Consider the following 13,177-nt stretch of genomic DNA (forward strand, 5'->3'; position numbering starts at 1 on the left):
TGAGAAGGGCAAGCAACTCAGAAACAGTACAAGGGTGTCGTTAGGTCATGGAGAAAGAAACTTAGAAAGCTGAAAGTTCAGCTAGAACTCAGTCTGGCCATCACAGTGAAAGATAATAAAAATCTGGTTTTTAAATACATTAACAACAAAAGGAAGGCCAAGGAAAATATCCATCCTTTATTGGATGCAGAGGGGAACCTTGTAACCAAGGATGAAGTAAAGGCTGAGGTACTTGATGCCTTCTTTGCCTCAGTCCTTAACAGAAAGACTGGTTATCCCCAGGGCAGGTAGAGAGGGATGGGGAGCAGAACAGAACATCCTCTGGGTTTCACTGACACCCCTCCACAGAGGGAGTGACCTGCTGTGCCACTTAGACACTCACAGGTCTGTGGGACCGGATGGGATTCATCCAAGGATACTGAAGGTGCTGGTGGAAGAGTTCAACAAGCCCCTCTCTGTGATTTATCATCAGTCCTGGCTCACTGGGCAGGTCCCAGACGACTGGAGGTTGATTAGTCCCACATCCAGTTGGTGTCTGGTCGCAGGTAGTGTTCCCTACCAGGAAGGCTCTGCAGAGGGATCTGGACAGGCTGGGTCAATGGGCTGAGGCCAGTGGTATGATTGTTCAATAAGGCAGAGTGCTGGGTCCTGCACTTCCTGCACAACAACCCCATACAGGGCTACAGGCTGGGGGAAAAGTGGCTGGAAAACGTGTGGTGTGGAAAGTTGGACTTGATGATCTCAGAGGCCTTTTCCAACCCAATTGAATCTATGATCTGTTTTCAGCTTTATTAATTAACTGCTCTGATACAGTAAAATGTGATATGCTTGACTTCCCAAACCTGGGCCACTGAGTAGAAGCCAAAGTCAGCTTTCTGAAAAAGCAGAGGGCAAAACCAAGTCTGCTTCATTGCTGTGGGCAGCCTAATCACTGCAGTGGGTCAAATTCCTGAAAATCTGATTAGTCCTTTATAATGAGTTTAATAGTTAAATGGCAAGATTATTTTTGCTCTTTGTCAGTTAAAAATGCTGTTTATTTTAATTCTGTACCTCTCTTGCTGACACCCACAGCCTTCAACTCTAAATGTTCCTTGTATATCAGATATCCTTGGCCTTACTGGCTAGCATGTGATGCCTAGGCCTGGGATATTGGATTTTGACCTTATATAGCTCCACTGTCTTCTTGGGCAAAATCCTGCAGTTACTGATCTGAGTAGTGTAACTTTGCTGTCACAAAATTTTAAATTTGCTCTTCTTAGTGACCTTTTCCCCCTCTTGCTGAACAAATGCCCGGGACACACCTTCTTGCATCGCCTCTTACTGTAAGTGTGCTCTGCTCTTTTCCTGGCATTATTCTAACCTAAAACTCACCTGAGCCTCATGAATTATGTGCTTAATGCTGCATGCAAGTGTAACAAGAGCATTATCATCATCAAAGTGCTGTCTTCCAGGTCAGTGGTTGATTCCTAGACATAGGCTTTTTCTTATTTTTTTTTCCCTTGCCTTTAAACTCCAGCATAATGAATCTTGTGAGTTGACCATAGTGTGTAACCTCAGTACATCTTTGTTTACAGCCTGAGTTCAGGGATTTTTTCTTCTCCAAAAATTTAATTTCTGTCTTTTATACTTTGATAGCTCCTCAGCAATTGTATTTCAGTGGATAGAGCGTTATATTTTCTCCATAATATTTATCAATTGTTTTCTGCGTCTCTGGTTGGCACCTGGATGTGAGCCTTTGCATGTATCTTTCCCTTAAAATTTAATGGAGGATAGAGAATATTTGAGACCATCTTGATCCTACATCTGCATCTTTTTTAGCAGTCATGATTCAGTTTTAAGTCTTTGATTCCCTCTGGCCACCACTAGATACTACTGCTGAATTTATTCTGGATTTTACTTTTAATATTAAACTTTTTAATTCATATATCAGTGGCAATCAACATAATCTGACACTGTTCTGTTGTTTTCAAACACAGAAAATAAGTTCATATTGGAAAGCTAAGGGTTTATTGTCCCTTTGTTTATTCTTGCTTATTTATTATCTCCCTCAGGAGAAATCCCCAAGTTCTTTGGTTTCTCTTATATTTCCCAATACTTAAAAGGTACTTACTGCAAATACAGTTTTTCAGATTTTTTTTTCCTTTTAAATCTACTCTATGCATTGTTCCATGAAACCCCAAATTTGACAGAGGCAAAAGTCTCCAAAGTTTTGGAAAGATTATCTGGAGGAAAAAGATTTCAGGTCACTTCATACTTTTTCAGTTTTTACCAAAATTTATTTTATTTTAATAGGGTTTATTTCAAATTAAAAAAAAAATCTGACCTATATGAATATCAGAACAAAGCACCCTGAAAATTAATCTAGGTCATTAAAAATAGAATTTTATTTAAATTTATTAATTTTGTTTGCAACTTTAAGTCAAATAGAACTTAGTGGCCAAATATGATTTAAAATGTTCTGCCAGCTCTTGCTTCTAAACTAGTAGAAGAAAGAACTGCAGTTATTTTTTTATCTTGTACCTTAGTTCCAACTATGGATATATATGTATATATATATAATTCAAGTTATTGACCTTGATAATAAGATGTCAACAGCTGACACACCTAGAGGTATGAACATTTCTGAGTGCGAATCATCTTGGACTTTCAGATCATATCCCAGTTTTGCTTTTTTGTCAGTGCTTGCAGCTTTAAACAAAATGTGTTTCATTGGGTATCTTAGGGTGCTTTTGTTTCAACTGGCTTTGTATTTCTGTTAATATTAGTGCAGCATTTACTTTTCTAGGACAGCTTTGCTGTAGAGAATCCTAGTGTCTCTGTCTTGTTTTGTCTCTTAAGTTTGGTTTCCAGGGTTCTCTGTTCTGATAAAGTTTGTTTCCCACAGCTGGAAGCTCTAAGTCCCACAGGACTTCATAGCAACATCAGCAAAAGCACAAACTCAATTTCTCATCACCAAAGTACTACAGCCAGATCTATGTGTCCCAGCTCCCTCAAACCAATTCTTTATTTAATTCACAGTAATTTTCAACCTCCCTCCCACCTCAGCATTTTTCTGGAGATTACCTAGATTTAGGCGTGGCTCTAACTCTGACAGTGTGTGCAAGCCCAACTGAAGGTTAAAGCTCTTTGTGCTGACAGGACACCCAATGTGTCAAACGGCAGATTTGGCTGTTCTGATATACAGCCTGCTGGTGAGAGCTGCTAAAATAGCTGTGCTTATCAGCGTTCCAGCCAAGGGGAGGGTGGCATTCCTGGGACAGGGAGCCAGCACCGGGCACTCCAGACATGCCTTTCGTCACTCTGTTTTACTGGGATAGAACCAGCCTTCCCGTGCCCATCAACTAGCAGCAATTTTGAGCAAGCATCTGCTTTGCAAAATCCTCACAGTTGTTTGGCCGGATAGTTGCTGAATTTATTGTGTACTAATCAGTTATGTTATGACACACTGCAGTGAAAGAGGCAAAACAGGGCTGGAGTAGTGCAGGCAGTTCATGGAATGGTGTGTGTGAAACCAGAGAGCTATAGCGCTGTGTGTCACTGGGACCTGTTTCCACCTGGTGAAGCCAAAACTGACCTTGAAACAGAAGGTTCTGTAGCATGTTAAAAACAATGACAAACCTGGGGAGAGCCAGGAGCCTTGAAAGATGGTAGTTGTCTCCATTTCCTATTTAAATCAAAAAAGGATTTGAAGGCAATTAAGATCGTAACAGAATCGGTGCCCCTATAGATGATGTAGACTGTATGCCAAACCAAAAGTGCAACTAACATATTTGTGTATAATTATTTTATGGATTTATTTTTTTTTTTAGCATTAGGAAACTTGGACACACAAGGAGTTTTACATCTTCCTTTCCATTCATGCACTGCTGAATTTGCACTTTCTAAAGCCTCAGACAATGTAAATGGCAATGGCCCTTGTTGCCTGGGGCACATCCTGAGGCCCTGCAAGGGCCAGTGAACACCCAGCTTGAGTGGTTCAAATGCAAATGCCACTTACCAAGAGTGCTGTGGAACTTAGTCTAGGGCATAGTTTTGTAGGGCAGTGGAGTAAGTCCAGGATTGTGACAGTGGTTTCACAAATAGGTTTGAACAAAACCTATGCAAGAACAAAACCTATGCAAGTTCCACCTGACCTCCTCCAATTTTAATATTGAATCTTAATGACAAGGAAAAATGATCACATTTTAAATATATGTATAAATATATATATATATTTATTTAGGGTGCTTCCTGCTTTTGCTGCGTTTATAAATAGAGTAAGGGCAACCTAGCTGAAGAAGAGAAACATGCATCTCACAGCAAATACTATTTTCAAGAAATTAATTTACCATCTCTACTATTGTGGTACTTTGAATAGATCTCTGCTGGAACCCAGACACTTAAATTTAATAAATTTTCTTTTTTTAATCTGATAAACAGAAATTTGTATGGTTTTCTTCTAGATGTAGTTGGTACTTTAGGGATAAAAATGTGGGAAAAGCTCTCTACTGTAGCTGCCTGATTCTCCTGAGAGAATCCACACTTTACAGAAAAAGGCCATAGAAGAAAATAGAAAAACAGAGGATTAATCAATATCTAAATTTGACTTGACTCTGTTCAGCTTCTCAGGAGAGAGGAACTGCTGTGGGGAGCTGAATATCCTCTCCTGGGAAAGGGACTTGGCTGCCTCTCACGCAGGGGCTGGCTCCTCTCTAGCCACAGGAGAGGTCCTGGTGCCAGCTACAAGAGGTCACTGCTCATTTGCCCTCTGTCTTGAAATGGAAAAAAGGAAATGTAGCCAAAGAAGAAGGAAAAAAAAAAATACAACGGAGAGGAGGCAGTGTGAGGCCAAAGGCAAAAATGTGCACTGTTGTGGATATGCTGGAGAGGAAATGGCTAGAAAATAAATCTGACAAATGGGGACAAGGACTAAACGTCCTGGGGCAGGATCGATGGTCCTGGCAGCCAGGATGTTGACAAACCACCCTCTTACAGGAAAAGATCAGACGGGGCAGAGAGCAGGGAAAGGGAGGGAGCACAAGAGCGATGGAAATCTTATTCTTTGATTATTCATCTATTGCATTGCAATGTGAACAGCATTGCCAGAGAGGGAGTTTCTGGCAATATTCTGTAATACTCTTTCTGGGTGCCTCAATACTATGTGGTATCCTTAGGCCCTTACAGCCAGGGCAAGAGAAGCTGTATTGAAACTAAGTTTCAAGTTTTTTGAAAAAAAGAGGGGCCTAAATTCAATACTTAATCTCAAGAAACTGGTTGTTGTGGCAGTAAAATCATGTGTCCAAGAGCACCCAGTGCTCTGTGCTCTGGGGAGGCCATTTATAAAGCTTCTGGTGCCTGGCTTTGAGACCGGAGAGAAGACGGCTCTGAGGGAGTAAAGTAGATTAGAAAGACATTGATAAGGAGAGATAATAATGAGTGAAGCAAAATGGGCAGGTGACCTGTCATCAGGCCTGGGGACCTGAACAAATACCACTGTCAAGTTCTGTCTTATAAGGTCAGTCTTTTCCACCTTTACTGTGCATATGAAGAATAAAAGCCCGGCTTTGTTATTGTCTGCCCACGTTCAGCCCCTGAAGTGCTCTGGGCGGGCAAGTTCTATAAATATCAGTGGTATGAACAAACTAAGCCTGTTAGTATGAGCTACATATCTACTTTGGGATGGGTTGGACTGCGTGTTAGCAGTGCATATTCCTTCTGTTGACTGCAAAAGGAATAAAGGTGACCAGCTTGGATGTGAACTTCTTAAACTGCTGATATCTCAGCATCTGTTCGTATGCCCCAAGTCCCATCTCTGCCATATTTGACTGTCCTCAAATGTTCTGGCATGCTGCAAAACCATGATGAATGATTAGCAATATCCAAAAGTATCTGATAAAAATGAAATGGATGGGGGGATAACTTGCACTATTTTTGTTCAGCCTTTGGTGACTCTTGGTAAAGTGTCTTCCTGTGGCATAAGAATTAAAAATTAACAACTTTTAGCTTACATTTGGAGACTGCTTGTCACTGAAATTAAACTTCTAGAGAGACTTAATGTCTGAGTGGGTTTATTCTGGGTTTCTGTTTGGGTTTTCCCCTCACTTTCCTGAGTGAAGAAAGACTTATAGGCAGAGGTAATAACTTTTCCACCCCCCCAAGCTACGTGGCATAACTGAGCAATTGAGGGAAAAGACAAGGCTGTGGATATGCCATTCTGAAATTAAAGCAGTGAAATTGAGCTATTGTCAAAATAATTGGTTTTCCTATCTTTTTTATAATCCTATCAGTTCTGCCAGTGTGGCTGTGCTGTGAACCAGGTCAGGGAACAGGACTCATTTTCAAGAAAGATTTCTGAGGGAGTGGGAGGGAAGAGATGTTGTAAATTGTTACTGAGCCAGGTCAGCTCTCCAAACTGGCTTATGAAATGGCCACCCAAATAGATATGCAAAGGTGACTGGTGGTTTTGGGAGGCAGCTGGGAGGAGAAAGTGGGATGGACAGGGCAAGAGCCTCTTCAGCTGATATTGCTGGCTGGGGAATGTCTCCTTGAACTCAGCCTTAACTCAAATGCATTTCTTTCAAGACAAGAGTGACTTATAAACTACTTGGTCCTATCTGGTTCCAAGGGATTCTTCCTGCCCCCAGACTGTCCCTGGCATCAATGTTTGTATAGCTGCATAATAAACAGATGCAAACTAATTGAAAAATACTCTTTCTGTAAAAATAAAGTTATTTTTTATTAGTGAGTTCTAGGCAACGGAGAGAATTAGAAACTTACCTGTGCCAGAGCTCACACAGACAAAGCTGTGTTAGAGACAGCTAAAAATTGATAATCTGAGCTCTACCTACCACTTCTGTCACCCAGCTTGGAGGATCATGCTTGCATTATGAATGTACCCAGGGGGATAGAGAAGGAAGAACTGCAGAATAAGCAGTAGAAATTGAGGTTTCCCCTCATATAGAAATCTCTGAAAATGGGTCAATCCTTGCTATGCAAGTATCAGAAAGATGATCTTTGAGAGAGACCAGAAGATAAAATGCAAGGCATCTGAGACATAAGGTGAACAGGAACACAGGTTTTTTTCCTTTCTGCTCTAGATGAAACCTAGTGGCATTATTCACCACAGAAGTGTTATGTAGCAAGGATGACTCAAGAACTTGCTTTCTGTAGCAATTTGTCACTGCAGCAGATCTCAGAAAATGATTGCATTAAATTAACCTCCAGGGTGAAAAATCAGTGAGACTAGGCCATGTATTTTGAAATCCAATGTTAGTTGGATGAGTTTCTTAACCCGGTAATCATAATTAAATGGGTGAGAGGAAATTTTTGTCTCTACTCCTGTGCACTGGCTTATGTCAATGATTTTAACGCATTTGAAATAAAATCAAATCTATGTGTAGATTCCTCCTAGAGAGGGGAAAAAAGGTAAAAAATCTGCGAAGGATTGAAACCTATAAATTCTGCAAACCTGCAACTACAGATTTATCTGAATATCAGCTGTGATGCGATGACTACTTAGTGTGTTTTATTGCTAACAAACCACTGCGCAGTGAAAAAAATCTTAGACCACTATCAGAGCAGCAAATGGACAAATACCAACCGTGTGAATGGGTGGTAATGCATCATGTATGGCAAGTTGCCTGTTGATCATAAAGCCTTGGTGATGCCTGTCTGCAGAGTGAAGAAAACAAAGAGAATCTCTAACTAGGAAGCAGTCACTTTGCATAGCTTCTTAACTTGACTGTGAAAAGATGCCACTTGCTGTTTAGTGTTCCTGAGACTCACTATGTGATCTTAAGAAGCCAACAGGCTTTTTGTCCTGCTTCAGTTTGTTTCTGTCTGGTGAAGGAGTCTATTGATTCCTCCTAATTACAAAAAAAAAAAAAATGATGGATTTTCTTTTTCCTACCCTTTTTAAAACCGTAGTAGACTCTGAAAGCGGGTAAGCATTGTAATGTGTTTTGCAGGGGCTCCAAAACCACACTAAGGCTCTGAGCCATCTTTATGAATACACAGCTGAAATGCAGAACTTGAAACATATTTTGTCTTTCAGCCTGCTTAGAGCTGTTTTTCTTGGAAATTCCCGATTTTGTGTACCTGCACAGATCCAGACAGACTCATTACACTTTTGATCAAGATAACATAAGAACATTGGTTCCTGTTGCTGTTCCTTAAATAGACTTCTACTGAACTTAAACTCTTACAGTATTGAAGTATTGAGCTGGGAGGTAACAAGGCTGCTTCTGGTGCAGAGGAAGAAGCTGTCTGTACTTTGAGCAACCCAAAAATGTTGTGGATAAGGTTAGCACAGTACTGAGCCCTAGCAAACAGTTCCTGGGGACAGGATGAGATTACATGAACTTGTAGCAAGATCGTGTCTGTCTGCGAAATGCTGTGCTTCTGGAGATGGGAGCAGGAACAAAATACACAAAGCTTTTCTTCTAAAATGTGGCTGTGAACTGTAGAAGTAACACACTGGTAATTTTTTTAATACACCCCTATGGCTTTCTTCCATGACTAGAATGAATTTTATTTTCTAGCAGCTAAATCTGGACTCTGCTGCCTGTTCAAACTTTAACGGAACTAATCATGGCAAACTAAGTGTTTTCATGCAATATAAAGTCTAAATTGAGTACAGGTGTCCACATAAAAATTCTGTGAGGATTCTCTGTCAAAATCTTTCCCTCAGGCATACCCTAGTATTCATTCATTGTTAGCTTGAGGATAGATAAGAATGTTTCAATACTTAAACTTCTCCAAATATCAAGTTAACAAGAAAACATCTGCACATATTCCTGAGTTGATACTGGAAGGCCAGATTTATGCTCTAGTGTAATACTTCAGGTTACTCTGAGTACTATACAGGAAGAATAGCTTTCCAAATGAAAAGATGGTTTGAATGTGTCCATTCATATATGCTCACTAAGAGTTTTTATATTTGAATTAAGGTGAGGTAAGGTTGGAGTATGAATTGTTTTAGCTGGAAAAGGAAGTAAAATGGGGTGTGTGAGTAAATAACCAATAGCACTGGAGGTGAAGGGGATGCAGTAAAGCATATAGAGGTTTTTTTTCTCTGCATATTTCTGTGGATTTTGACATTTGAATTGTCAATGTGCAACCTGAACGCAGATATTACAAAATAAATGTTGTGGGTTCCCTCCCCCCTGGGGAATTGTGCATATTTGAATACCGTATCAGGAATCACAGGTGATATTTTCAGTTAGAAATTTTGAATTCACATAATCATAAACCCTAGAAAAACTTGCTGCTTACAACCATAGTAACCTCTCATGGGGAATAAGAGCAAAGACTGAATCTTGGATGTTCCAACTGTCAGTTCAAGTCTTTGCTGTTCAAATTTGACTGGTGACAGGTGATCTTTAGCTCAGCTGGAAGAGGATGTTACACACACTGTCTGCAACAACTTAGGTAAGTAATGGTTTGAAAGCAGCAGTTCACAGGAGATCAGACTCTTGGGTCTCAGCCATGACTCTGCAAGAAAAATGTGACTTAAAGATAAGGAATGACATGGTCACAGAGTACCCAGAATCAGTATGAATGTAAAGGTCCAACTTGGTCTAGAGACCTGGAACAAAATCAGAGGATAATTTTGGCAGAATCACATAGTCGAGATCAATATTTATTAGAAGGTTTTGGGGGTTTTCTCTTGTATAGTTCTAAGAATGGAGTACATCCTGCTATGAACAACCCTGTTACATCTTATAAACATCTTCAGAGATGAAAGTAAGAAAGAAAATAGAATCTGTTCTGAAAGAATAAAATCTTAAAAATCAGAAAATGGCTAGAACAGGATTGCTTTTCAGATACAATGGCTTTGGTAGAAACTTCCTAATGACCTTTACAGCTTCAGGGCAAAATTCCCTGTATGGTTGACTTTGGCATGCTTTTTCTGATTTTTGTCATTCCTAATATTGGTTTACAATATTGAATTGAATTGAAAGCAGAGTTTGCTCTTAGTTGTGGAGATTTCTATTGTAAGTATTCCAAGATGATAAATAATTTCACAATTTCTGAAGGACATATTTTATTGCTGCTTAAAGTCAGGAAAACTTGATCCCCAGTGCATTTCATATTTCTATTTCAAAAAGGCTCTGAGTAGATGCAAACTGAGATTGATGTGCTCTCTTCTACCTTGCTTGGAAAGTGCAGCTGGTTTTGGATGAGGATATTAAATATTTAAGTGGATTTTATAGCACTCTGGATGGTAAATATTTTTCTGACAAAGGTGTCAAAATTCTTAGAAATAATATCTAATGGCTAATGTTAGAGGATGCTTCCTGTGTGTCCCTCCTACTGCTCACATCATGCAATGAGTGTTCCAGTGAAACCAGGATTCCACCACTCTTCCCACTGTGTCTTAGTAAAAGACATACTTCACTCTTGATCTTAATTTCTTTACTTTTAGTTTGAGCCCTAGTTTGTTTTAAAGTCACACTTGTATGTGGTGACACAGATGCAGTGTCTCCATACTCTATATTTGGTCACTACCTCCTCAAAAGTTTGTTCCCTGTGCACATTTGTCCACGTGTATGCACTCCATCACACCTGAACTCGCATTTTCAGTACTCCTCATCCCAGCACAGACAGGCCTGTCTTAGCTATCCACTGTACACTGGCAAAGAATCCTTTCCATGGAAAAATTTTCTCTCTAAAAAACCCTCAAACATTCCTGTGAAGTCACTGAAATTTAATTTGAGCTTAGAAGACAAGGTGCGGCAGATCCAGAAGTCTTAAAGAAACATTTGAGGTATTTGTCTAACTCAAACATGAGAGTTAAGTCTTAAAACTTCACAAGGACACTCCCTTGATTAAAGCTGCGGTCTCTTATTTATGAGTACATGTAACTCAGTAACATTGTTTTTCCTTTAGGAGTATACTTATGAGAGCCAAATGAACTGTTTTTAAATCCTGCCTTTTAAAGAGGGCTTTAAATTAGGATATGAGTTGAGGGGGTTTTTTTATTTTTTTTATTTTTTTTTTGAGATAAGGTAACATCATCTTTTATCTGATCTGGCTAAACATGAACATCAAAGCTTTATCAAGGTAAGGAATGTGATACCCAGATTATATGAAGAGAATGTTTGCAATAAACCAAATTATTTGGTGCAGGCACTCCATCACACTGATAGTATCTCTCTCTGCTAACAAACCCACTGCACTGCACAGCATCCTGCTGGTTCTAATCTACTACAGTATATGCTGTTATTACTGTTATATGGCAACCAGTCAAAATCACCATCTTTTTCATTAATTGGAAAAAAATCTATTAGCTTTGTGCTCATGTTTCTGGTTTGGAACACGTTTAGATTTTTTTCTTTATACTTTTAGAAGGAACACCCTTCTGTGTTCTAGAAGGTGGGGCCAATGGCAGCCCTTCCTGCTGTCTTTAACTATGCAGTGAGGAGTTACAGAGAAGGCAAAGCAGGCTCTGTACTGATGTTCACGAAGACCAATGTCTTGCTGATGTCACATCAACAAGGAGAGCACAATGAAATTCTTTCTTTACAAATATAACAGCTCTTACTGTCAAATGAGTCCCTCCACTTCCAGAAGGGTTTGTCATCATGCCCTGTAACTACAGCTTGTAGTCTAGAAGTTATAAATCCGCGTTGGAATATTGGAGTTTAACTGTTGTATATCAGGAAGAAGTAGTCTGCTTCTTAATCTAAACAACGTGAATAACACGGAGGGGAGGGAAGCATGTCTAAAGGAAACCATGCAGCTAAATCCTGAATGTCCTGTGTGTGACTGATTAATTTTAAATTGTTTTCATCACCCTGAAAAGTGGTCTGGTCTGTTATGGCGTAAGGAGGGAAAACAGCTCAAATTCAGAAGATAAGTTGTTACATGGTCGGTGTGGGGACTGTGGCTTTGACTCTGAACATAAACAAGCTTTTTCCTCATCTCTTAGTGCTGTAAGGCCGGTGTGGCTGTTCTAAATGAGAACCATGTGTACAAGGTTAAGGAGGCAGCTTCTAATCTGACAGACTGATTTGTAGGTATGTGATGTTGTCTGATGGCAGCCAAAGTTGCATATACATGTTGCAGGGTGGGGGTGGTTGGGTTTCATTTCCCTCCCCCCCCCTTCTCTGGGCCTGAAAACACCGCCTGTGTTGTTGCTTGTTGTTCAGAATTATGTGTTTGGGGAACAAGAGTCGTTTTTACTATTCCATCTATGTGGCAATACCTTGTAAAATCTCATTGTACTCTTTGCCTTGTGCTAGTAATAGAGTCCTGGGAAGTTCTTTGGCATCGGGAAAACTAAAGCTGGCAGTTTTGGCTCAATGCTTAGAAGACAAATTCCTGAAGTTGCATACCTAGACTTTCCTTGTGTTTGCCTTGATTAAGAGGCTATACATAGCACAAAACATAGCTACTAACCACTGCAAGGAGATCTGAAACTTGCCTAAAACTTGATTCCTCTGTCTTAGTTATAACTTTAAAAATTCTTCTAAACAAGGACCAAAATGGGCAGGTCAGTTGGTGACTAACAAACAGATTTGAGCAGTGCTGCTCTTAAGGGGGGATCAGCAGAGCACTCCTCTGTGTAAGGGACAAAATATAAGGAGTAGTGTGGTTATTTCTCCTTGCATTTTAAGAGCATTAAAGAGAATACGATTGACTCCCAGCTGAATTACAATCTGGAAGTATTTATTTTCACTGGCTCTCAACTCATTTTGACTGCCAGCTATGGAAGGTCGATTGATTTCCCTGCAAAGTTTATAGCCAGCTGCTTGAAAGGAAAAGTTTTGAAAGCCTTAACAGTCCTAGAGGGGATTCACTCCTTGTCTCCACGAGAAGAAAATGTCAACAGTGGCAGAATGCATTATCGTGGAACAGCAGTTTTCCCAGGCAGAACTTCTATGAAAATGAGGGCCTCAACACATAAGGTAACCCACGAGAATTACTATTAGTGCTCCACTGCACAAATGCAGTGTTCATGTTTTATCATTTCACTTGCTACAGTTAGGCAGGTTAAGGGAGGCAGTTCTGAAAATTTTGAGTCCACACAGCTGCATATGTAATATTAACCCAAATTTGCATGTGTACCTAATAAACAAGTAGGTTGTCAGGTTACTAATGGCCACTTAGACATCTAACTGCACCACAGATAACCTGGAAGACCAAAAATGTAACTTGGAATACCCAAACTGCAGGGTTTAGTTGAATTTTTTTG

General features: G+C 39.9%; 1 protein-coding gene across 1 annotated transcript in view; it reads left to right on the forward strand.

Moving 5' to 3' along the window:
* Positions 1-1,391: 1,391 nt before the first annotated feature.
* Positions 1,392-13,177, forward strand: part of TTC29 (tetratricopeptide repeat domain 29) — a 237,561-nt gene continuing 225,775 nt past the window's right edge. Inside the window, exon 1 of the mRNA XM_017820132.1 lies at positions 1,392-1,451. The gene's annotated coding sequence lies outside the window, so the exon portion shown is untranslated. The remainder of the gene's footprint in view (positions 1,452-13,177) is intronic.

This window comes from Lepidothrix coronata, unplaced genomic scaffold (genome assembly GCF_001604755.1).
Source record: "Lepidothrix coronata isolate B3197 unplaced genomic scaffold, Lepidothrix_coronata-1.0 Scaffold79, whole genome shotgun sequence".
NCBI lineage: Eukaryota > Metazoa > Chordata > Aves > Passeriformes > Pipridae > Lepidothrix > Lepidothrix coronata.